This window comes from Mesocricetus auratus, unplaced genomic scaffold (genome assembly GCF_017639785.1).
Source record: "Mesocricetus auratus isolate SY011 unplaced genomic scaffold, BCM_Maur_2.0 Super-Scaffold_15014, whole genome shotgun sequence".
Lineage (NCBI taxonomy): Eukaryota > Metazoa > Chordata > Mammalia > Rodentia > Cricetidae > Mesocricetus > Mesocricetus auratus.
Window position 1 is genome coordinate 2,316,436 of NW_024429186.1, and position 14,196 is coordinate 2,330,631.

General features: G+C 49.5%; 1 long non-coding RNA gene across 1 annotated transcript; it reads right to left on the reverse strand.

Moving 5' to 3' along the window:
- Positions 1–11,992: 11,992 nt before the first annotated feature.
- LOC121139197 lies at positions 11,993–13,526 on the reverse strand. The gene is made up of 2 exons (XR_005876048.1): positions 13,140–13,526; positions 11,993–12,328 (listed from the first exon to the last, which is right to left on the reverse strand). It is a non-coding gene; the product is annotated as an uncharacterized LOC121139197 (long non-coding RNA).
- Between the last annotated feature and the right edge of the window lie 670 nt (positions 13,527–14,196).

The following is a 14,196-nucleotide window of genomic DNA, read 5'->3' on the forward strand; positions in this document are numbered from 1 at the left end:
CTGGGACTAGACTGCAGGCATGGCAGGCAGGGCTGCATGCTGGCTTCACACGGGTGGGGTGCTGGGTATGGAACTTAGGGGCACATGCTTGTGTGGCAAGCATTTTGAAAATTGAACCATGACCCCAGCTATGCAGTGCCCTTTAAAAAAAGACGAGGTTTCAGTTTGACTTCCTGCCACCTGTGTTGGCTTCGTGGGTGGAGTTACTCCCTGATGCCACACACTTGCAAATTGCTAATCTCCAGAGATGTGTTGATACCTAGAGTCTATTTATAAGGAGAATCACAAGGATTAGCAATAACTCCCAACTTCCACAATGTTTCTCTTGCTTTGCTGAAACTTCTTTTAGACTTAAATCCACAAAGGGAAGTGCGTAGCTAATGAAGACATGACCCAAGGGCGTTTATGTAGGGAGAGATCTTACTAGGTACCCGAGGCACTGACCACGCCCGTTTGGGAGTGGCCACAGGTGCATACAGGGCGTGTGGGATTCAGGCTCGCTCTCTCAGGGTTCCGGTCGGGTCTCGGAGGACAGCTGAGATTGGATGCTCGGAGCGCTGACCCTGGGTTATCAGTTTCTCATGTAAGTGATTTCTCCCCAATAAAATTAACCTACGTCATCCCTATCCTGTGTATGGTAATCTTCTTCCAACATTCCGGTGTCAAAGTATTAGGGATGAGATACAGTTGCTCAGTAATGCACTGGCCAAAGATGTATTTTAAGTGTATTTTTTTTTGTTATTTGTAAAAGTATATGTTATTGCAATAATTTTCAAAAGGATAGTAGTATATTTGTCAAATCCTGGGCCTCATGCATGCTAGGCAAGTGCTTTACAGCTGCACCCCAGCCCCAGGTGTCTTGTTTTAACAAAATTATTGTACTGTAGCAGGAGAAAATGCAGTGTTGTGCTAGTTTGAAGTCAATTGGTCCCCATAATCTTGTAGGGAGTGACACTATTAAGAGGTGTGGCTTTGTTGGAGTAGCTGTGGCCTTGTTGGAAGAAGGGCTTCACTGTCCAGGCAGGCTTTAAGGTCTCACATATGCTCAAGCCACACCCAGCGAGTCAGTCCACTTCTAGTTGCCTGCAAGCGGTAGAACTCCCAGCTACCTGTCCATCGCCAGCCCCGCCATGCACTACCGTGCCCTACCGTGATCAAATGTCTTCCCCTGTATAATAGAGTTGCTGTAAATCACGGCGCCTCTTCATAGCAACAGAATCCCTAAGACAAGCTGGGACCAGGAGTGTGGGAATGATAGGACAGACCATGGTTTTTTGTTTGGGAGATATTTGGACTTTGGTCCTTTGGGTTAGGAGAGCAGTGGGGTTGCTTCAAGCACTGATTAACTGACCGCGATGTTAGGGACTTGGAAGACAGCAACAGTGGTGCTGGGTGTGATTTGATGCACTGCAGGGGACCTTGCTCAAGAGGGTACCGAGGAGAAGAACATTAGCATGTGGCCTAGAGATCATTCCTGTTATATTTTGGTGAAGTGCGTGGCTGCTTTTTGCCCCGTATGAGGCTACAGTGAAGAGCGTTGGATTAGTTGGCCTCTGCAGCCTGGTATAGATCCTGTCTTGTGGGTTTTAGTGTTGACTCTGATGAAGATTCACAACGAAGAGGAGAATACACAGAGGGAGTGGTGACGTCAGGACAAGTGTGGTGATAGCTTGTTTATGACCTAACAAGTAAAGAGGATCAGGGAAGCAAAGCGGACTGTCGTCCACTAGAGTCATCGCCGCTACCAATGCTCAGAGAGAAGGGGCGATCCCCTGGACCCCAGGCTGTAATGCTCCCCATCAAACCTCAGACACACCAGCCCCTGTCTCCTCCCCTGTATTCCTCTCTAATGCTGGGATGAAAGGAGTGGGATCCCAGGTGCTGAGATCACCTTTGCGTGAGCTCTGTTTCTCTTTTAGATTGGGTCAATATCGTGTAGCTCAGGGTGGCCTTGAACTAACAGAGATCCATCTGCTGGGGTTAAAGGTGTATGCCACCACTGCCTGGCGTCTGTGGCTGTGGCTAGCTTTGCCCTCTGACCTTCAGGCAAGCTTTATTGGTTAGATCATCAACAAAACATCACCGCCCAGGCAAGATCCCACCCAGCCAAGTTTCCAACATGTGAAAAGGAATCAAAGAAAAGCTCAGAGCTGGGTGTGGTGGTGGCCTGTGCCTGTAATCCCAGCACTCCCAAGACAGAAGAGGTGAATCTCTGTGTTTGAAGCCAGTGTGGTCTGGAGGTCCAGTTTCAGGACAGCCAATACTAGACAGTAAAAGCCGGAAAGCCGGTGAAGGTGTGATTGAATAAGAAGGCCGTGTTGCAGACCCAATAAGCAGCAGAACTTGGCAGCTGTGGCCACATGGTTCTGTAGTTAAGGATAGCAGAAAGGGACTGCGGAATTTTCCCCGGAGACGAAAGAGAGCCACCGATCCCGGGCGTGCGTAAAGCGTACTCCTGAATGGAGGCCGAGAGAGACCACTTTGTGAGGTTGTGAAGTTGAAGCCTGGATCACCGCCTGGAGAACCAGAGACGTTAGAGATGCCAGAGTCGTGGGATACCTGTAGAGGAGAGACGCTAACAGGGAGTGGGAACCAGCCCAAGAGAGAGAGAAGTGTGTTGCAGTCAACAAAGCTGAAAGGACTTGGAGGTCCGAAGAGCACTTTCGACATCAGATGTGGAGATGCAGAGTTTGGAGTTTGCCTAGCTGGGTTTCAGTCTTGCTTTGATCCAGCATTTCCTCAATATGCTCCATTCCCTACACTTTGGAATGGTAACATATATATGTGATTTGTTTTTTGCTTTTGATTTTATACGGGAATACAGTTAAGACATTGCCATGAACCTCTGAAGAGACTTCTTTGGACTGCTAGGCGTTGTTGAGACTGTGGTAGACTATGGTGATTTCTGAAGTTGAGCTAAATGCACTTTGCATTGATATTGTTGCAAGTTCATGGGGGCAAGGGAGTGGAATGTGGTAGTTTGAATGCAGCTGGTCCCCACAAGTTCAGGGGAGTGGCACTGTTAGGAGGTGTGGCCTCGTTGGAGGAAGTGTGTCACTGTGCTCCAGCCACGCCCAGTGAGTCAGTCTACTTCTTGTTGCCTGAGAGATGTGGAGCTCTCAGCTCCCTGTCCAGGCCCCACGTCTGCTTGAACACTGCTGTTTCTCACCATGACAATAATGGACCGCACCTCTGAAAATGTCAGCCACCCCAATTAAATATTTTCGCTTTGTAAGGGCTGCCATTGTCATGGTGCCTCTTCACAGCACTAGAAATCCTAATGAATACAGGTTTGTTTCACAATGTCCGCTTATAAATGGTTGGCTTTGTCACTGAAGGGCTTTGATTTTTTTTTAACTTTTGTTTTTTTTTAAGAAAGGGTCTCACTAGCTCTGGCTGTCCTGGAAATCACTCTGTAGACCAGGCTGGCCTTGAACTTACAGAGATCTGCCTGCCTCTGCCTCCTGAGTGCTGGGATTAAAGACGTGCACCACCACTCCTTGTTGTGGGATGTTTGTAGACCGTGTGAGGATGTGCTTCTGTGATTGGTGTAATAAAAATCTGAACAGCCAATAACTGGGCAGGAGAATAGAGGCGGGACTTCCAGGTAGAGACAGAGCCAATGGACCTTCCAGCAAGACACAGGGGAAGCAGGATGGACGTGCGATACGGAGATAAGATAATGAGCCACGTGGCAGAACGCAGGTCTTAAAAATATGGGTAAGTGAAAGTCATAAGAGCTCATTGGTGACAAGCCTAATAAGCTATGGCCAAGCTTTCATTTAATATTAGGTCTCTGAGTTATTGCTGGGGAGCTGTCCGTCACACAAAGGAAAGTCCGACCACACTCGAGAAAGCTTGCCACAACCCCTGGCTGGGCTTCGCTGCTTTAACACTTGTGTTTATATTGGGCATTGCTCTCTAATGCTCTCTGTAACCGTGACTGGTGAGAGTGCATTAACTTTTTGTAGAGCCTTCTTTGGGACTACAGGCCGACCGAGTTTTCTCTGTTCATCATCTTACCTAAGCAAAGTCTGAGCTAGCAACTTGAATCCGCCGTGCTTTCAGATGAGAGTCGCCACTGAATAAAAATAATTTTTCATTAATAATGCACCAAATGTTCCAAAGATGTTTTCTAAAGATCATCACATAACAATCCTGTAGATACATTAAAGCACTTTGGCTATTAAAAATTTATCAGTACAAGTATTAACTTCCGTTAATGTATGTGCAATATTCGTTAGGGCTTACCCAAGGAATGCGCCAATAGGAGAGGGAGTGCAAAAAGAACAGCTGTAGATCCATGAGTTAGGATTTATTGTGAGATTGTCTTACTCATGCGGGGGCTGAAAGGCCTCACCGTATTGATGTGCTATTACAGAAACCAGTGGTATGATTCATCTGAACCTAGAGGTCTGAGACCCTGGGGGCTGTTGCCTGAAGCCAAAGATCCAGGCACCTGGCGCTCTGCCCTCTGAGGTTGCGAAGGAACCAGACCCTCATCGAGCTCCTTGCTTTAGCAGCCATAACAGGCTGCAGAAAAGACCCAGCGAGACGTAGGCCTCTGACTCAGCAACGTGTGCTGAGCTTCCAACCTTGCCTGGCCTTGCCCCAGTCACTAGGAAGCCAGATATCCTCCATGTGGCAAGGAACCCATCAGAAGTTAGCTGGTGGGCCCTGGATGTGCTTTAACAGTGGAGTGCAGAGCATAGCAATTGCCCTGGGAGGGCCTATAGGCCATAGCAACCTGCCTGCAGCTGCAGCTGGCCAGTCAACCCAGGACAGGTTGCCCAAGCTCGGAAGTGCACCAATCCTGAGACTGTTGCAGACCCCAGACACTCCCCTTGCTCTACCCCAATATATTCCCTGCCCCGTGGTCCCTCCGGGTCTCTCCCCCTCCACCCGCTGTGTTGGACGGATGGAGGACCTGAGTTAATACAGTTAACTCATTAAAATGAAAGACTGTTTGCTTTTGCATCAGATCGGGTCTCTTGGTGATTCTGGGGTTCAGAACTTGGGCACAGTGGTAGGAGAAGTGGGAGTCCCAGCTCCAGGCAGAGAGCCGGTTTCCCTTTCCTCCTCTATTGTGTTTTACCCAGGCTGAGATACCCAATGGTTGGAAGGCTGTCTGAGGGCACTGGAGAGGGCGGTGGGGGTGGGGTGACTCTGGCCAGAGTGGGGATGACGGTGGTGATGCTGCTGAGGTTGCTGAGGGTGGTGATTATGGTGACGGCGGTAAGGGCAGGGGTGACCCTGGTGACGATGGGGCGTGAGGGGTGGGGGGTCACAGTAGTGAGGGTGTCTCTCCCTTACTTAGCCCCCTGTGCACACATGGATCCATCCCAGAAGCACCCTCACAGATGCAGAAGCAATGTGGGTGTGTTAGTTACTTATCTTAGAGGAGGGAGGGAGGTGTGGCACCATGGTTCAGAGGGCACTTACTTGTCCATCATGGCGGGGAAGACATGGCCTTTGCAGTGGTCAGTCTGTGGCAGCAGGAACTTGCTGCTGTAGCTTCTCACAGCTTGGCGGACTGGAGAGCACAAGAGATAGGAACAGAGAGCTGGAAGTCACCCTGAGGACCAACCAAGGCTGAGTGACCCCACTTCTGTCATTCAGGCCACAGTCCCAAAGACTTCACATCACCACCAAACAGGACCATTGGCTGTAGGACCAGGTGCTTAAACAGGTGAGCCTGTAGGGTACACTGCAGATTCAAACCGTAACACCAACTCTCTGGGAATCCACTAATTAGTGCAAGTAACTTGCATATAATTCAATGCAAAGTGACAAACAGTCTAAGATGAAACACTAAGCTTTTACACTACTTCTCCCTAGCTAGAGATCTTTTTTTAAGGTTAGAAAGCAGAAATGGAGAACCAATGTGGAAGGAAATTGTTTGGATGCTTGGACATATTTTTGGAAAAGATACAAGGATTACCAGAGGAAAATGAAGACCTGGGAGGCTTGAGTGCATCACCTATGGACACTTTGTGTCTCTGTCCATCCTACCAGAGAACAGTGAACAATGCAAGAATAGAAGAGGTAACTGGAAACTGAAGGACTTCATTGCAGGCAACGATCAACCGACTGCCGTGTGCACAGCAGACACCTCTTGCTGAGGACTTGTCCCCTCTGAAAACATCCAGCTTCCCAAAGACAAACACACAGGAGACAGACAGAGTCACACAGGACACAGACAGAGTCACACAGGACACAGACAGAGTCACACAGGACACAGACAGAGTCACACAGGACACAGACAGAGTCACACAGGACACAGACAGAGTCACACAGGACAGAGACTGAGAGTCCCTGTCTTAATCTTACAGAGGCATTTTCTCTGTTGAGGCTCCCTCCTCTCTGGTGACTTTAGCTTGTGTCAAGTTAACGTAACTAGCCAGCACAACTGGCTGACCCCTTGTCAACACAGACTTTTCAATTTAGAACCTCTCCTTTCTCACTTAGCTCCAAGATGGAGTGCTAATATGGAACCAATATAAACCATAAATAACTTTTAGAGTCCTTACAAATTTAAAACACTGTATTCAGCGTCTTCAAGATACTCAATTTCTTTAAAAATGCATTTAAAAATCTCCTTAGCTGTGGTCTCCTGTAAAAATCAGAATCATGATTAAACTTCCCTTAAGAGGGAAGAACCCAGGGCCCAGTCTCAATCAGATTAAAGCAAAGCCAAACTTCAACAGTGTCAATAACTCCGTGTCCTATTGTCTAAGATCCACTCACAGTCTCCCGCACTCCTCAGAGGGGCTTGGGTCACTCCTCTAGCTCTGCCCTCTGTAGCACACACAGCTTAATCTTCTAGCTTCCACCTGGCTCCACTCCACCGCTGCTGTCCTTAACGGTCATCCCATGGTATGGGCCATCTCCAAAACTCCAAAATCTCTTCCCAGAGCACTTTCCTGGTGCAATGCTGTCAGGGGCCACAAGAGGGCGCCTCAGGAAAAGAAAACCTGGCTACACAGACCATCTGCTTCTGAAGATGCACACACACAAGAGTGCTCACATGTGTCTGCACACACTAATACCTGCACTCACACGTGCATGCTCACATGCAGAAACACATGCATGCACAAACAGTTCACACATATGTTCACACGATCATTCAGGTACACACACACACATACACACACACACACACGCTCACACATGTTCACACATGGGCACGTGCATGGACTCCCATACATGCGCACACATGTACTCACGTGTATGCTCACACAAAGGCACACGCTCACTTGTATTCTCACAGTACTTGCACACACACGAACATTTGCACACATGCATACTGAAGCGAACCGTTTAGTCTTGCCTTAATTATGCTTCCTCAAGTTATTGAGGTTAAGACTGAGTTGCAGGGTGAGAGATGACAGCCCTTATGTTACTGGAGTTTTCTGTCCCTCCAGGTCCTACTACCACTTTTCAGCCCCAGATAAGCACACAGGGACTTATTAATTATTAAACTGTTGGCCGATATCTAGGGCTTCTTTTTGGCTGGCTCTGTCTTAATTATTAACCCATTTCTATAAGTCTATGTATTTCCATGTGGTCTTGGCTTACTGGAGAATGCCCAGACCTGTGACTCCTTCTGTGACCACATGACGTCCCTCCGCAGTCCCTCTCTGCCTACCTTTCCCGGAATTCTCCTCATCTCCTAGCCCTGTCTATCTTCCTGCCTCTATTGGACAAACTGTGTTTTATTCATCACCAATAATATATATATATATATGTATATATTATATGTACACCTCCCCCATCACCCTTATGCTGGCCCCTTGGTGGTTTTACTGAGGAGTGAGAGAGAGGCAGGCATCCAACAGTCACTACTCAGCGTTATAACCCTACAAGCGGCCCTCAGACGCGTGTCAAAAGACAGTGGAAAATGGAGGAGCCATTCTGTTGTCCCACACTCATGACAGACAGCGACTTGCGTTTTCCTGGTTAACAGAGAAATATAAAACCCCTCGTTAACATTCCCAGCCCTTTCTTGATAAAATAATCGCAACACCCGCTGAGCTCGACACCATCCTGAGGACACGGACAGGAGGAGACTGACCAGTGTCCACAGAACTGTTGAAGTCAGCCTCTGACTTCAGGGACGGGGGATGGCATTTACCGTCCTGCGTATGCCACAAGACCTACTTCGGCGTGGTTGAGTAAGTGCTTCATGGGACTGCCCGGATGGCCCAGAATCTGCCTGCCCACTCTCCTGGGGGCAGTCAGCAGCCTGATGAACGAGGCTGGCGTGGAGAATGGAAGTCTCTACCTTCCTGACTTGTCCAGTCTGAGACTGACGTGTGCCACCCTGTGTCCCTGATTCCCTATAGATGATTATGGAAATCAGGACCAACTTGAGCTATGGAATAACATGAGAACCACCCAAGTATTCCAACCTTAGTCATATCAGTAAGAAAACCCTTTGCCCCTTGTAGGATCGGACAATGACCGTAAAATGCAAGGGTTGGGAGACTCCCAGTTCCCGCCTCTGCCCCACAGAATGTTCCAGGCTCAGCAGTACCACGGGAAAACGAGAGCAGCCAGCACAGAATGGCCAACTGCAGGATTTTACTTTTGCTTTTGCACCAGAGTCTCTTTATGTGGCTCCAACTGGCCTTGACACGATTTTCCCCGTTTTGGGATTGCATGTGTGTACACAATGACCAGCTCTAGCCTTCAAATTTTAGATTACATTAATTTTTTTTATATATAGAGTTTCATTATGTAGTCCCGACTGGACTGAAACTCGCTATGCAGGCCAGGCTGTCCTCAAACTTGGGAGATTTGCCTGCCTCTACTTCCACAATTGCTAGGATTAAGGCATGTGCCACTATACCTAGCCCCGTGTTCCTATTAAAATAACAACAACAATAACATCTTAGAATATGTGTGTGTGTGTGTGTGTGTGTGTGGTGGGCAGGTACACACACCAGGCATATAGAGATCAGCGGATAACTGAGAATTGGTTCTCTTCCACCGAGTGGAACAAACTCGGGTTGTTTATTGTTAGACCTGGAAGTAGCCACACAGGACAGTAGCAGTGGACTCTCCGCACCTTTCTGTGTAACTGCAGAAACTGCAGTGCTTTGAGACGCCACCCAGGCATGCCCCACACTGCCTTCTAGACAGTAGCTCAGCACACACGGTGGTTGATGTGGGACCCGGAAGGAAACAGCTAGAGGGAGACTCACTTTCTCCTCTTTTCATGTGCTCTTACATCCGGCTCCTTAATTTTTATAAACACTTAGTTCTAAGTGATATACCCCTTGAAGGGCATAAATGCAAGACAGACTAGAGGCTGGAATGATTTCACACAGTGCTAGGCAGCTAGACCAGAGGTTGTTGGCACACTGGTCTGCATCTCTGCAGTTTAAACAGGGTTGTATATCCATCCAGTCAGGCTGGGTCCTGCACAAGGAGACTCTATTGTGGGTACCACACCTCTGGCAGCTTCTGGTATCTATTCTCTTCAGCGCTGGCTCTGTTTATCACCGACAGTTTAGGCAGAGTTGGAGTTAATTAGGGTGTAGCTCAAATGTCAGGTCATTAAACAAAACTGTAAAAGGTAAATTGCCATCATAAAACATGACCCCTTGGATCAAACAACAGTTGCTCTGAAGCAGATACTTTTGTTACCACTCTCAAGGACACACATTAATAAATAACAGAGTTTCAAATTAGATACAAATGGCAGTAGACTGCGCTGTGGTGAGACTGTGGAACTTGAATCTAAAACATGACCAAGGATGGATACGACAAATTAAATATGGTATTGCTAAAGGTATGGGTGTGTACTTAACACTAGCAAGCTCTTTGAATTTTAGAAGCCACTTGAGAAGAGTGAAAGTGGTAGATGAGGAACAACATTGAAAGCCCAAGTTAAAAGACGTATATAGGACTCTTCTTTGAATTGAAAGATCAAATCTGAACGGAGCCACCCGTGGCAGCCAACACTGAGTGACAGTCTTGGCTCGATGCTCCTTGTCACACACCATCTGTGACCACTAATGAGGAAAACAGCTACCAGCAATTTCAGAGATTTCCAGAAGCCACGAACTCCGTCCCATTCTGTGGGGACTGGTGGCAGAGGTGCAGCCATTTCTGTTGGCTGCTGTGACTCACACTGAGCTGGCTGTGACAGATCGGGAACTCTTGAGGAAAGAGCTTGAGCGTTTCCTTTTTCACCGTCTTTTCGTAGTTGAAATGCTTTTCTTTTGGGGTAGAGGGAATTTTTGGAGCAGGTATAAGAAACACGGGCTCAGAGAGGCGCCTCCTTTCCTGGTGTTAAGCAACATCACCCAGGGGGTTGGACGGCTGGCAGCAGTCACCAGAGTTAGGCGCTCACCCACAGGCGGCCAGTGCTCACACATGGGTGTAGGCTCGGAAGTGCACTTCTGGTAGACACAGACGTGCTCATGGCACAATCACAGCAGACTTCTCCACGGACTCTGAACTTATCCACCCCACCCATGAGATGGAGCCTGCCCTGCTGCAGCCCGTGGCAGCCACCAAATGAGAATTGTGGTATTGCTTCACGGGCAGCAGACTTGCCCTACCCAGGTGTCGTGTGAAGCTCTTGAGTCCAGCAGCACAGAAAGCAGCAATGTAGTGTGCACAGGGTCCTAGAGAGAAGACTCCCAGGCAGAGGGTGCTCTGTAGGGCTCTGCTGGGGGCAGCCCATGCGTGAGGTGCTAGCATGGAAGTAAGTCAAGCTGGCCCAGCAGGCCCAGGGATCCTGCCAGCTACTCCACTGGTGGTAGAAAGTCTTGCGTGTGTGCATAGAGATGGCTGGTTCTGGAGAGTAGTTCCTCTATTGCTGGTGGTTTTCTTTACCCCCCGCCAGGTCCTGCTGCCTCTTCAGCCCCAAATGAACACACAGACACTTCATCAATTATTAAACTGTTGGCAGATGGCTAAGGCTTCTTACTGGCTAGCTCTGCCTTAATTATTAACCCATGACTACCAATCTACGTGTTTCTACATGGCCTTCTCTTACCAGAGAGCGCCTGGCACGTCCTATCCTCCTGGTCTCTACACTGCGTCCTTTCTAGGAGGCTATCCTGCTTCCTTCCCAGCATTCTCCTCATCTCCTAGTCCCACCTATCTATCTTCCTGCCTCTACCGGCTATTGGCCAAACAGTGTTTTATTCGCCAACCAATAAGAGAAACGTATATACAGAAGGACCTCCCCCATCCGTTCCTCCGATATCTAGAGGCGGTGTCGTTTGTCATACGGAGCATGGAAGCATGCCCACGGGTGCCCCGGTTCCACGAGCTCCACACACGCCATGACCCCAGCGTCACAGCCGAGGGTTTAGGATGAAGTACACCCCTTCAGTGTCCTTCCCTCCCCCTGTGAAGGAGCTGCTGCGGTGGGGACAATCCCTGAAGATGAGCAGACAGAATTCTAAACCTTGGTCAGCAGGGGAAGCCTGCCCTCTGGAGAGTGCACGGCATCTTACGGGACAAGCTGAGGCTGCTGGGAGGTGAGACCGGAGGGTGGGGTGGGGCAGCAGGTGTCTGTGCGCTGCAGGGCCCAACCACCGGTGTTGGTCACCTCTGTAAACATGAAGCGGTTGCCGGTTGCAGCGGGATGATCTGCCCTATGCTATTGGAGGCACCGAGTGAGGGGAAAGGACACTGGACTCGGCTTTTGCTGTCGTTGTTGTTGTTTTTGAGACAGGGTCTCTGTACACAGCCCTGGCTGTTGTGCAACTCACTGTGTAGACCAGGCTGCCTTTCAAGTCACAGAGATCTCCCTGCCTCTGCCTCCCAAGTGCTGGGATGAAAGGCGTGAGCCTCAAGGCCTGGCTGAACTCAGCTCTAGCCTTCTCGTTGATTAGACTGGGTTTTCTGAAGACAATGCACAAGAAAGGATTCTGAGCCCATGCTCATTCCTTGCTTGAACTTGGAGTCTTCTTGTTCCAGCCTTGAACAGCTGCACTGAGATGTATAATGTTGTGTCTGGCTACTGGTCTATCTTTGACAAACTTTTTATTGGAAGAAAGTCTCCAGCTCCAGCGTGGCCACATGGATCGTTGTTAGATGTGTCCTTGGGTGGTCCTCTGCCTGAGATGCCCTCTAGCTCACGGAGGCTGGGAAGTCTTCAGGATAATGCCTGTTCCCCTTCTCCATCTGTGCTGATGACAACTGATTCAGAGATGCTGGCTGGTCCCAAGGGGTAGCTTAGCATTAGGAGGTCCAGGGCTGGGCTGTAGTCCAGCTGGTATGTTGCCTGCCAGATGTGCACGAGGCTCAGGGTTTGACTCCATCATCATATAAAACAGTTTGTGGTGGTACATGCCTGCCATCCCTGTAATAGAGAGGGAGAAGCAAGAAGCAAGAAGTTCAAGGCTAGCCTAGAACACATGAGGTGCTGTCTTTAAAAAAAAATAGGGCTTTTTTTGGAGCTGGAAGGCATCAGAACAGTATTTCTATCAGCCCTGGGTAGCACATGCTGTCTATAGGGGGTGGGAGCATTGATAGGAGTACCTACTGGCCTCACTGCTAAGGGCTGGGTTTGCCACCCAAAGGTACCTGGGAGTCATCGTCACGCTGGTACCTGCGAGGGATTTTTTTTACAGGTGCAGTCCAGTTTAGGTGAGACACCCATGACCGGGGCCCCAGCATCCAATGGCTGCTGTCCTTATAGGACGTGTGTGGAGTTGCGAGGAGGAGGAGGAAGAGGAGGAGGAGGAGGAGAAAGAGGAGAAGAAGGAGGAGGAGGAGGAGGAGAAGAAAGAGGAGAAGAAGGAGGAGGAGGAAGAGGAGAAAGAGGAGAAGAAGGAGGAGGAGCAGGAGAAAGAGGAGGAGGAGGAGGAGGACGTGGAGAAGGGGGGAGCAAGAGAAGGAGGAAGAGGCTGCATGGAGACAGGAAGAAGCTGTGTGGAGATGGAGGAGGCCATACAGAGACACAGAGGGAGAAAGAACGAGGAGACAAAGGAGAAAGAACCACGTGGAGACAGGAGGAGGCCATGCGGAGGCCTCGGGGAGACAGAAGCAGAACAGGGTGGTCCCTCTGCCAGCTAAAGACTCCAAGGATCTCTGGCAGTACCAGAAGCTGGAAGAGGAGTGGTGGGGGGCCCTCCTCCGAGCCTTCTTTGTGTCAGAGGAAGTAAGGGTACCTTGGCTTCAGGTGTGAGGCACCCAGAGCTGTGGGTAGGATGGTCTTGAACTGCTCATCTTCACATGATGTCGCAGGAACCAGGCAGTCTCACCCGTACGCTGTCCTGGTCGCTGTCCAAGGTCCACCTGGAGTCTGCCTGTTCTGGCAATATTACCACCGCAACCTCCATTAATACGATCCACCACTGGCCGTGAGATGTGAGGGGCCGGCGGACCGGTTGGAGCTTGGGGCGGAATCACTCCCCTCTGCTGCCTGCAAGCAAGTAGAAGCTGTTTCCCAGGAAGGGTGAATTCTCACTTTGATGGGAGATGTCATTCTGTAAATACGTCTATCTTATCGGTTGGTGAATAAAACACTGTTGGCCAACAGGGAATGAAGATAGGAGGGACTGGGAGTCGAGGAGGATTCTGAGAAATGCAGCCAAGAGGAGGGAGGGGCCGTGGTGTGATCTCAGGAAGAGAGGATGCACGCATGAGGCCACGCCCTTGGTGAGACAAGTCCTTGCAAAAATACATAGATTAGTAATTATGGGTTAATAATTAAGTCATTGCTAGCCAATGAGAAGCCACAGCAAATGACCAACAGCTCCATAATTAATACAGTGTCCCGTGTGTCATTTGGGGGCAGAGACAGGCGGCTGGTGGGAGGAATGCATGTTACATCACTTTAAATGCACAATTCACCTCCCAGAATGGCTCTTAGTTCTTGCTTTTCCCTGGATGGTGTTCAGTACTTTGGTGGCAGCCGTCTCTCTCTCTAAACACACGCACACACACACACACACACACACACACACACACACGTGCGTGCGCCATTAGGTTGAGGATGGAAGCCTACACGGACAGGGAGCCTTCTGTTAGACAGAGATCTGGATTCCTAGGACAGCCCTGGTCCACGGAGAAGCAACAAGTTTTGTGTCTACACGGTGGACCCTGCTGTCTGGCTACATCTGCACATGCATCACACTCTCCTTGGCAGACTCACTGCCCCGACACGATTTCCTTCTGGGCTCGGCGGCCATCTCTCAGTGTTAATGTGGCAGAGGGCAGCTCCTG